At 40.6% G+C, this 11715-nt stretch overlaps 2 long non-coding RNA genes across 2 annotated transcripts in view; one reads left to right on the forward strand and one right to left on the reverse strand.

Annotated features, from left to right (window-relative positions):
• The window catches only part of LOC311597863, a 171042-nt gene that overhangs the window by 7205 nt on the left and 152122 nt on the right, over nt 1-11715 (reverse strand). The gene's annotated exons all lie outside the window — the stretch shown is intronic.
• On the forward strand, nt 1764-7815 carry LOC311597856. The gene is made up of 3 exons (XR_014779371.1): nt 1764-2162; nt 6294-6345; nt 7134-7815. It is a non-coding gene; the product is annotated as an uncharacterized lncRNA (long non-coding RNA).

The following is an 11715-nucleotide window of genomic DNA, read 5'->3' on the forward strand; positions in this document are numbered from 1 at the left end:
CTCAGATTCTATTTTAGTCCAATCAATCTGGTTGTAGGTATATCAGATGTCTAATCCCATGATTAGCAAAAATAAATTAGCTGAGATGCTAGGTTACTATGTTTTTGTCTAGTTAGAAATAACAGATTTTAAAATAACATTTTTTTTTTACTTTCAAGTTAATACTATTGAAAATGTATGCTACTGTTAAGTAGCTAATAATAATAAATAACTGTAACTAGAAATTTGAGTTCTACTACTAGGTCTGACAAAAACTAATCTAGATGAATCAGTTGATTGATTTGAGTTTGGGATAAATTAACAGCATCAACACTCATTAAATAGTGCTTTTCAGTTTACAAAATATTTTCTATCATACTTTTTTCCTTTTGGACAATTTACGATCAGGCCCAAGAAAGTGACTTCCTAAACCTAATGGTTATGCTTGGGTAATTGTGTGTATTACATATTAATGAGAAAGACACTAATGAAAGGGGATGGCTTCGAACATAGAGTCAAAAAGGGACAGCTCTATAAAACCTGGAAAACCTGGGTCTCAGCTTCCTTGGAAAGTGAGGAAGGTCAGCTTTAAAGAAAGAGTGAACACTGGCTTTTAGAGAAGGAATGCTGCCCCTGCACAGTAGTTCAGAAGGAGAAAGTTGACACGGATGTCTATGGGCTGTTATGTAGGGGGATTTTAATTCAAAACATGGCTGCTCTGGCAAGAGATCACATCCAAAGACCTTCTTGGTCTGTGTGTTCTGGTTGGAATATAAAAAAATGCCTTTAATTCCAGGAGGCAGAAGCAAGCAGATCTCTGAGTTCAAGGCCAACCTGGTATAGAGCAAGTTTCAGGTAAAGAAAAACGTAGGTTCAGGCATGGTGGTACATTTAATCCCAGCACTCAGGAAACAGGTTTGCAGATCTCTGAGTTCTAGTCAATTTGGTTCGGTGGAGTCAGTGAGTTGAGAGACAGTGCAGTGCAGTTGAATTTGTGGCAGTTTAGTTTGTGGAATTCAGAGGCAGTTTTACTGGAAGAGTTTTACAGAGACAGGTTGAGGGGAACAAGCTAAACACAGGTAAAGACAAAAACGAGCCATAAAAATGAAAAGGAGCTAGAAGATTAGAACAGATTGCTAGAGTTAATTTGAAGCTGAGCAGAACAGTTCAGTCAGAGGCTGACAGAGAAGCCAGATTGAGTCAATCACCTTAGGTGCTTGATCCAGAACAGCTGAGTTGAATCAACCCGCAAGTGTTCAGGAAGAACTAAAAAGGGTCAGTTTATTCAGTAGTAAGTCTCAGAGGCTGAAAACATTCTAGGTCTAGCTTAAATTGTACAGAGGCTTCCAGGACTCGGCCTAGGTTAGCAGCTGGAGGCAAATCAACCTCTTAACTGTAAGCCCCTATAAAATCAAAGGACAAACTACATACTTCCAACATAAACCGGCCAAGGAGAGAATGGGAGTAAAGCAAAACGACTGGACCAAAGAAAGATAGAAATTCAGAGGAAATAGCCAGTCGCTGAGCTCCATGTCTGGCATGCTGGCCTACTGATGAAATCATCTTAGCTCCAAATGGCTTAGGTAGCCCCTGCTTCCCCCACCCTCAGCTCTGCTGCCTCCATAACACTTGATTTTTTTTTTTTCTGGCCTTGCTCTGTTCCATGTATGCAGCTTTCTTTGGTGGATATTCATGAGTCTGGCCTGATGTAGAAAATAAAAATGCTATAGCTAATAATATTCGTTATTTAAAGCCCATAATTATTACCGCAGTTATTATTAACCCACTCCCATATCAATAAAAGACACAGAAACCTGATGGGTTTTACATAAGCCTTGTTACCTGGGCCTGAGCAGACATTACCCCATAATCTACCTTCTTACCGTTCAGCCCCACATCCCATGCCAATTGCTTCAATCACTCCTATCCGGGTTACTTCGCATCCAATATCTCCATAAATACTGGCACATGCTTCCCATCTGGGCATCTCCTCTCTATGCCACTCTCTGGTTCCCTCCTCCCGGCCCACATGGCTCTTTACCTATCTCATGGCAGCTTTGCTTCCTTCTCCTCCTCCTGTACCTGTCTCACCTCCTTCCTCCTGTGATCCACAGCTCCCTGATGTCTGCCCTGCCCAGGTGTGTCGGCAGCCAACCATTCAGCCAACCGGAGACATTTTAGAGGCAAGGAATTTAAACATCATCTTGGGATACGTGAGTGTGTGCTCGTAAAAGACAGCAAGCAGACCTCAGGGGGGGAAAAATAATTAATACTCAAATACAAAGCACCAGACCATGCCTCTACACTGGCTTTCAAGCAGCCTGGGAACTTCTTTACAACTTACACTTTCTCTTCACTCTCGGGGCCTCTTGCAGTATCTCTAAGCCTGCCTGGATAGCTTTACCTCATGGGCTTTCTGCAACCGTGGAGCCAGATCAACATAGCGCTTTTCATGCTTATGAGGCCAGTACCGTATAGACAACACTGCCAGATTCCGCTGCCAGCTCTTGATAGACCACGGCCCACTTGGGCCACAGCTGTAGCAACCCTTGTGTGCTGACCCCGGGCAGTTGTTTTCTAAGACTAAGAACTCTTTGGTGTTCTGAGTTCAGGCTCTCTTCTTCCAAATGAGTGTGCAATTTCACAAGTTGGAGCCTTTGATGGGCGGAGTCCTGCCCTCCAGGCACCTTTCCTAGGCCTCTTCAGAGCAGGAGGTTTCTCTTTTAAAAAACCGTAGCTTCTTTTCAGCACATTCCTTGACTGCAACTTTACATTTGCCTCGGCCATTTTCTTAGACAAACTGTATTTTTTTTTTCTGTTCTGCAACACGTGCTGATCTTTTCCACTTAGATAGAGTGGTGCTTAATAACCATATCATATCCTGGATGCTATCCTGCCTTGAAATTTCCTCCACTTATCTCATTAATCTATTGAGTCCGGCCTCACTTCAGTTCTCAGGACTCAGGCTGAATACGGTTAGATTCCTTAGAATGTAACCTACATGACCTCCAACCTGCTACCAGAGAGAGTGCTTGCTCCTTTCTAAAACTTCATGAGCGGGGCCTCCACAGTCCACATTTATCTCAGTCTATGATATTCCAAAACTTCTTCCACAGTAGCCCGTTTGTGCACTGGTTTCTATGGCCTAGTCCACACACCTAGCATCACCTGGAAAAAGGAAACATTAACTGAAAAAAAAAAAAATCACATCCTTCAGATTTTCCTGAATTGTCTTGATTGTGGGAGGGCCCAGCCCGGTGTGGCACCATGCCCAGGCAGGTGAGTGTGAGGTGCATAAGAAAACTTGAAGGGACTCTCTAGCCAGGTCACAAAAAAAAAATTACATTCCTAAAGCAAGCCCCCAAGGTCTATTCCTTTATTGACCACTTCCTCCTCCTGAGGCTGACTACTGAAGCCCAACTATCAAAGTATTGAAGTCCAGCATCAAAAGCCTCCTTTGGCTCACCTAATTAACATGCCCAATTAAATTTAAACAACCGAACGTGTGGTTTCCCATTTTACCTTTATAAACTGTCATTTGTGTATCTCATGGTTGGTCTCCTCTCTACCCAGAGGCAGTCACTGTCCTACTCCAGGACAAATAGCCCTTCCCTCTCTCCCTTCCCCCTTTTCTCCCCTCCCTCTCTTCCCAGCCCTGTCTCCCTCTTTCTGTATCTCCTGTCTCTGTCCCTCATCCCTTTCCTCTGTTCTCCTGGGGCAAATAAATCTCCTTTGCGCTGAGAACTTGGTCTTAGGATGTCTTCTTGAGCGGCCTTTGGGGTTCCCTACAAAGCTGGCTGAGTGGGAGGCAGGAGGATCAAGCCAGCATAGAATTCCTCTGAGCTCTGCTTAGTTCCTGCTTGCGCTTCTGCCATGACTTCCCTCAATGGCTTGCCATCTGGAAGTGTCAGCCAAGTGAACCCTTTCCTTCCAAGGTGCTTTCCATCCTGGTATTTATCACAGCAGCCAGCAAAATGGGACACTCTGCACTGAAGGCCTTTTCTAACCCAAAGTTCCAAACTCTTTTTTAAGGATGTATTTATTATGTATACAAATTTTGTTATAGATGCTTGTGAGCCAACATGTGGTTGCTGGGAATTGAACTCATGACCTTTGAAGGAGCCGTCAGTGCTCTTAACCTCTGAGCCACCTCTCCAGCCCCCAAACTCTTTCACATTGCTCTTGCTGAAGCAGTTGCAAAAGCCTAAGTGCCAGGTAGTTGAATTTATCACAGCAACAGCCCTAACTTACGTCTTATTTCCTTTTTCTATTACTATGATAAAATAGCTAACAACAAGCACTTTAAGGAAGGAAACGCTTGCTATGGCTTTTAGTTTGAGGGAAAGCAAGGTGGCCAGAACGGGAACCCAGCTGTTCACATTGCATTAGCAGCGAAAAATTAAAGCTCAGTTAACTTTTACTGTGTAAATTTTATAACATTTCATTAAGAACATGCATGAATGAAGTTGCAGTCTTAGGTTTCATGTACCATGTTATCATTATTTCTAATAACAATCATATTAATAATCCTTTTTATACTTAAGAATACTTTTTCTCTTTAAGCTTGTTTATCTTAGCTTAGTGATAGTTGCTTTTAAAATTTATTACTTGCTTTATATATATTTTGTCTTATCTTATATTCTACTTTTCTGTAATTAAACTTTAAGTTAATTTCTTTTGAATAAAAGCACCTGGGATTTTTTTTTTCCCCATAAAGGCCAATTAGACAATATGGGCCTTTTAAGTAGTAAATTAAAATTTAAAATCATTTATGTTTATGTCACTGGTAGTAGGACTAGAATTATTTTTACTTAAAGCTTTTACTTTCAAAGTGATAACAACAGTAAAATAACATGTTTCAAATAGATACAAATGCACTGCCCTTCCTTTGGGAAGAGCAAAATAGACTTTAAACACTCCCCAGATGTTGCACTACCGCCATCCACCACCACCACAGCAACATCTAATTAAAACTTTATGAAGCCCCTGTATCTTGAAATACTTGGAGAAAGAAATAAGTTAAAGAAAAACACATGGATAAAAACGATATCTGCAATGTGTATGTCTGTATGTGAGTGTGAGCCTGTGAGTACAGGTGCCCAATGTGTATGTCTGTGTGTGAGTGTGAGCCTGTGAGTACAGGTGCCCAATGTGTATGTCTGTATGTGAGTGTGAGCCTGTGAGTACAGGTGCCCAATGTGTATGCCTGTGTGTGAGTGTGAGCCTGTGAGTACAGGTGCCCAAAGAGACCAGGGGCCCAGTGGATGTGGATCCCTTAGAGCTAGAGTTATAGGTATGGGTTCTGGGAACCAGCACTCCTGACATGGGAGCTCAGAACTGAACTCCCACTCCTATGCAAGAGCAGTTAAGTCACGTAGCTACTGAGCTGTGCCTCTCCAGCCCTTGTTAAGGGAAGCCAGAGGAACAGTGCTTGAGGATGTGTGTAGTCAAGGAACTGAAACCATGTCCTGTAGAAGAAAAGTTGAGCCTTTTAATGGCTGAAATATCTCTGGAGACCAATATTTGCAATTACAAATTATAAAAACATTTAATTAGAAAATTTTATATGTATAAGTGTTTGGCAGCACTTACGTATGTATGTATGAACATATGTTTGTGCCTGCAGAGACCAGATAAGGGTACCATTTTAATGGATATAGAATTAAGAATGGCTGTGAGCCATCAGGTGGGTGCTGAGAACCAAACCCAAGGCCTTTGCAAGGGCAACAAGTATTGTTAGTTGGTGAACCATCTCTCCAAAACCTGAAGTTGCTATTTAGTAAAAGTGAAATACAGTGTGGAGCCATAGCTTTGTTCTCTGCAAATTCTGTGGTGACTTGCACAGAAAACTCTGGTATCCAAGTTCCTCAGTGTGCTTAATTTCACTTGTGATTATCATTAGCTACTAATAATGAGGCCAGTTTGCTACGGCAGGAGCCCCATAGGAGTGCTAATTATGTGCTGTCAGCGGTGAACAAATAACATTCCAGTGAATTATCACTTTTGAAAAAACTTAAGCTTCTATGTATTCAAGAATTGAGACCGAGAAATAGATGCTGTGTGAAATAATATAGCCTGAGTAAATATGCCTGATTTTATGAAAACTCACTTTTGGAGCATTTTATCACATAGTATAGCAAAACAAGTGAACGAACAAACAAAGCCTGAAAGGTAAACAGACTTTTACAATGTGTGCAGCCAAGTCTTAAATATTCATAAAAATGTGTTTCCTTGATACTGTTGCTAGAATAATAAAAATATCTAATTGGAAGCTTGAGCTACCATTTTTTTTTTTTTTCTGTTTTCTATTTCAGAACTGTACCCACTAGTTAAGAGTTCTGGACTGATGCTTTCTCTTGATTCCAGGTAATTTTGCTTCCTCCTATTCACCCACTCCTCGTTTTCTATACAGAACTGACACAAAGTACTTTAGGTACTAAGGTACACAAACTGTACCTTAAGACAGATCTCAGAGAAACCTGAATTTGGTTGGTAAGCTATTGTTTGTGTTGGTAATTTTCAGGTAACTTGTATAGCTAATGAGAGAAGCATGGGAGCTAAAATTGATAGACCCAGGGTTAGGATAACGTCTTACGTCTTATTAGCTATATGAATGTGAGGAAGCCAGCTAAGACCCAAGTCTTCCATGTCTTCCTGAGCAGCTATATTATTAAGAACATTCTACCGCATATGTTTTTTGCAAATCATTAAATACAATGCTGAATGCGAAGCTCTGTAGAATATTTCTGCATACTGATGGTTTGGCATTTATTTTCTCTCTTGGGCATATATATTCATTAGAAATCATGCTTAGAATGCTTAGATTTGATTTTTTTTCCAACCTTGGCTAGCAGTACACAGCATCACACTCCGTTGGAATGTCACAAAACCATTCTACACTATACTGTGTTCCTATAGTGTGGATTTTATTAGGCTAGATGGACTAAATGCATTTCCAACTTAGGCTGTCTGGTGATTTGTATGAGGGTAATCTCCATAGGCGCACATATTTGAGCACTGGGTCTCTCTCTGATTGGTGGTGCTGTTTAGGTAAGTTTGGGAGATGGGGCCTTTGGAGTACTCACTGGGGTTAGGCCTTGATGTTTCAAAGCCTCCTCCACCCCCAGTTTAATCCCCCCACTTCCTGCTTGCAGATGACGATGTAAAGACTTGTGGGGAGCCAAGACCATAGCCGGCAAGCATCTCGGACCTCGGCATAAAACATCGAGTGGACCTGGAGCAGGCTGCCTTGTGACCTCTTTCCCTCTTTGCCTCAGGGTACATTCCAGAAGGCTGCCTTGTAACCTCTTCCGCTCCCTCAGGGTACTCCAGCTGTTCTCAGTATTCCCGGAATTACAGAGGCCTTCGGAGGATGAGTGGAACAAAGCCTATGGATAACACCTTGTGGTTCCAGGTGCCTAACAATTCCACACAGCCCCAGAACCACAGGGGCCCTCGCCCTGCCAAACTTCCTGACTTCCTGATATCTTGCGAAAACTGCCCACCTGGATCACCCCACTCAGCCTCCTGCTTCAGTGGTATATAATTGCCTGTGAGGAAATAAAATTTGGTCAGCTTGATCAGACTCCTTGACTTGCTGTAGGTTCTTCGCGTCTCTTGTCCCCCATTCTCTCCCTAGGGGTCGGAGGGTCCTAGTTGATTGTCCGGCGGGTCTGGACTCAGTTCTTGCCCCAGATGCCATTCCTCTGCTTGGCCATCGTGGACTCCTATACCTCTGGAACTGTACGCTCAAATAAAATCTTTCTTTTATAAGTTGCCTTGGTCTTCATGTTTTATCACAACAATGGAAAAGTAAGTTGCGATGTGTTTATGTGGAATTATTACGTGGTATGTTCAGGAGCATCTTTCTGACTATGCTATCTTTGGCCTCTAAAGCTACCACAGGTGCCTTTATATGACTTCCTTATGAATCATGAATTTCATGAAAATCATGAATTCATATAGTAGTCAGCTATTATGTTTCAGAAATTTAATATCTTACTTTTCACAAAATGTTTCAGATTCATAACAGAGCAAATGATTGTTTGTGGCAAATGTAGCTATTCTTAAGTTCTGATTTTTCTTCTTTAAAGACTCAAGAGTTATTGAAATAGCAGAGATCTTGAAAGCTAAGATGATGGTTGCATTTGAGTGTCTATATAACTGTTTTATATACATTAAAATTTGATTATATAAAGTTTTTTTCAAGTCCAGTGCGACAAAAATAACAAAATTTGGGTTTGTTTTGATTTTTAAAACACACTATTGCTATGTAGCTCAGGTTACATGATGACCCCATGCTCCTCCTGCCTCAGCTACCCACTCTGTTATCTATTACAGTTATTATTTGGGTATCCCCACCTTGCCTACCACTCTGTTATCTGTTACAGTTATTATTTGGGTATCCCCACCTTGCCTACCACTCTGTTATCTGTTACAGTTATTATTTGGGTATCCCCACCTTGCCTACCACTCTGTTATCTGTTACAGTTATTATTTGGGTACCCCCACCTCTGGCTACCCACTCTGTTAACTGTTACAGTTATTATTTGGGTACCTCCCACCTCGGCTATCCACTCTGTTAACTGTTACAGTTATTATTTGGGTACCCCCTACCCCGGCTACCCAAGTTCTGCACGTATACACACAAACCAGCATACCCTTTTGTCATAAAACCTGCATGTCTTTATGTTAATATTATTCCATTTAAATTTTATTTACTTATATTTTTGGGTTTCTTTCTTTTTTGTTTTTTGTTTTGTTTTGTTTTTTGTTTTTTGTAGACAGTGTTTCTTTGTGTAGGCCTGGCTGTCATGGACTCACTTTGTAGACAAGGCTGGCCTCAAACTCACAGTGATCCACCTGCCTCTGCTTCTTGAGTGCTGGGACTAAAGGTGTGCACCACCATGCCCAGCTTAAATTTTCCTTTTTTATTTAATTACTTAGCATGTATGGTGTGTATGTGTGTGTCTGTCTCTCTTTCTGTGTGTGGGATGTGTGTATGTAGTGTGTATGTGTGTGTGTGTGTGTCTCTGTGTGTGGGGTATGTGTGTGTATGTAGTATGTAGTATGTGTGTGTCTTTGTGTGGATGTGGTATGTAGTGTGTGTATGTATGTATGTGTGTGTGTGTATAGTATGTAGTATGTGTGCGTGTCTGTATGCGGTATGTAGTGTGTGTGTATGTGGTATGTAGGTGTGTGTGTATGTGGTATGTAGTGTGTGTTTGTGTGATGGCATGTAAACGCACGTGAACCAACTTTTGGTACTTAGTACTTTGGTACTTGGTTCTCTACTTGAACCTTGTTGAGGCTGGTTCTCTCCTGACAATGCTGCAGTAATGTTGCATATCTCAAGCTAGCTGGCCTGCAAGGGACCAGCCCTACTCTTCCACTAATTCTCTTCCCACCACAGGTGTTCTGGGATCACACATGTGCACCACTATGTTAGGCTTTTTAATGTGGATCTGAGAATCACAATCAGATCACTAGGTGTCAGGCTTTCACATCAAGAGAGTAAAAGTGCACTGATTATCTTGATGCTTCTCCAGCCCAAGGGTGCCTCGAATACTCTTTTCAGCTTTCAAATGTTTAGTTAAAGACCACAGTCAAACAAATTGTCTACAGAAATGTTGCTGTTGAGTTTACATTTAAAAATAAAAACTGATTTGTTTCATTAATGGAAGGTATACTATTTATACATAGCTGCTTCGCTTCCAGAAGTTATAGGTGATCAAGAAAGTGATTATATTCCAGTATGTTTCAGAATATAATTTAAGACACCCTACCAATCCAGTTATTTTTCCTTTGCTTAATAGATATCCTGTGAAAACTCTCGGCAGCATGGCTTTGGGATTTGCCCTGCCACATAATCTTTTGTGTAACAGTCTGGTGTAAATTAATAGTTGTGAAGTCCACTTAGGAAACAGTTGCAGTGGTTCTGGTGACAAATTATGGTGAGTTAAATTTCCACCAATGTGGAAGGCAGGAGGCAGAACTTATGTGTTCTGTGTCCTGGTAAGTGATTCTCAACTGGGCCTGGTTTTTTGTCTTCCAGAGAGCACTTGACAATGTCCAAAGACAGCTCTTTCTTGTTGCAATTAAAGGAGGAATGCTTCTAGCACCTAACTGGGAAAGATAAAGGATGCTGCTGGCCACCGTTTAGTGCACAGGACAAATCTTCACAGAAATGAGTGCCAATCATAGCGTATTTCAGAAATCTTGACATAGGATGCATAGTGGAATCCAAGGAGACAATGGAGGAGTTATCAAGGAAGAAAGGCCACAAGATAAGACTGAGAAACTATAGTCATGAACACCAGGTAAAGAAAAAATTTCACCTTGAGTGTGTTCCAAAACCTGGAAGATGAGCTGTAGCATCTAAGGCGTACAGTGCTTGGGCCGTTTTGTTAGGGTCACTTATCTGCCATTCACAACTCTGAGATTTTACAGGACTTTCCTCTTTTGATTTAAATATCGTATAAACATGTTCAGTAAGTTCATTTATAAAAGGATGTGAGTGCTGTGTTTGCTATTGGTGCGTCGCATCTGATGTCTTCACGAGTTAGCTTCTATGTATATATGCATGATTTTATGCTTTTAAATCTGTGTAGTTTACGAGTCATTTTACTTCCTGTATGCCTATTAAAAACAACAAGTAACATTTTTGTAGTATTTGTATGTTAGGCACTCTTCTAACTAATTTACACAGTTTACTCATTTTTATCTCATGGCAACTTTGTGAAGAAATGCAGTCATCTGCTTTTGATAGATTTAAAAAAGGTGCAGAGAGATTACTTAGTATGACCAAGTTCACAAAATGAGTGAGTGGATTCGTATCAAAAAGTTTGCTACTGCTGCCCAATAGAGTCACCACCATCACATTATTTGAGTGGGTATGTGACATATTATAATATAATATCATAAATATTATAATATTATATCTTAGACCTTTTAAACTTAAAACTCTTCCTTCACTGAGACAAAAAAAAAAAAGATTTCTGGGGATGAATCTGGGAGAGTTAAGGAGGGAGTTGCGGATGAATGTGATCAAAATACATTGTTGAAATTCTCAAGGAATTAATAAGTATATTTTTAAAATGATCTCTTCCCTATGGAATTAAAAGGCAGATTAAGTGTTTACATGAAGGTATTTGGAACACAGCATTTTTGCAGCAGCAGACTTCAAGGATTCTAGTCAAATCCTGTCTTTTGTGTAACTCTCCTGATGAGTACTATAGGATCAAAGCTTCACCCTGGTACCCATTAGTCACCTAGTGCTTATTTTGAGAATGGTTGCTATCATCACTCACTCTCTAAGTTGGGTACCACCTAGTTACTTTTGTTTTGACAATGATGGGTTAAATACATTCCTGGGCTTAGTCCTGCTTAAGCTTGCTACCTGTTTATTCTAAATTGAAACAAGGTGGTTAATTTCTTACAGGGGAGGAATTTTCTTTGGACAGGAATGTGTCAAAACAGTCATTTTTATTGTTTCTGTTTGTTTGGGGTTTTTTGTTGTTGTTTTTCTTTTTTCTTTTTTAAATATAGGTAAGTGCTTCCCTTCAATGGTTAGCCTTTCTTTCCTACCTCTGACCTGCAACTCTGCTTCATTCCGCCACTAAATATGAATAACTAAATAGCTAATAAGTGAATAGGAATAGGAGAATAACCGAATCACTAATAACTGAATGTACATCTTGTTTTTAAACTATTGTTGTCTTTTGGGGTATTTGACTG

The sequence above is a fragment of the Acomys minous genome (assembly GCF_964271855.1).
Source record: "Acomys minous genome assembly, chromosome: 1".
Lineage (NCBI taxonomy): Eukaryota > Metazoa > Chordata > Mammalia > Rodentia > Muridae > Acomys > Acomys minous.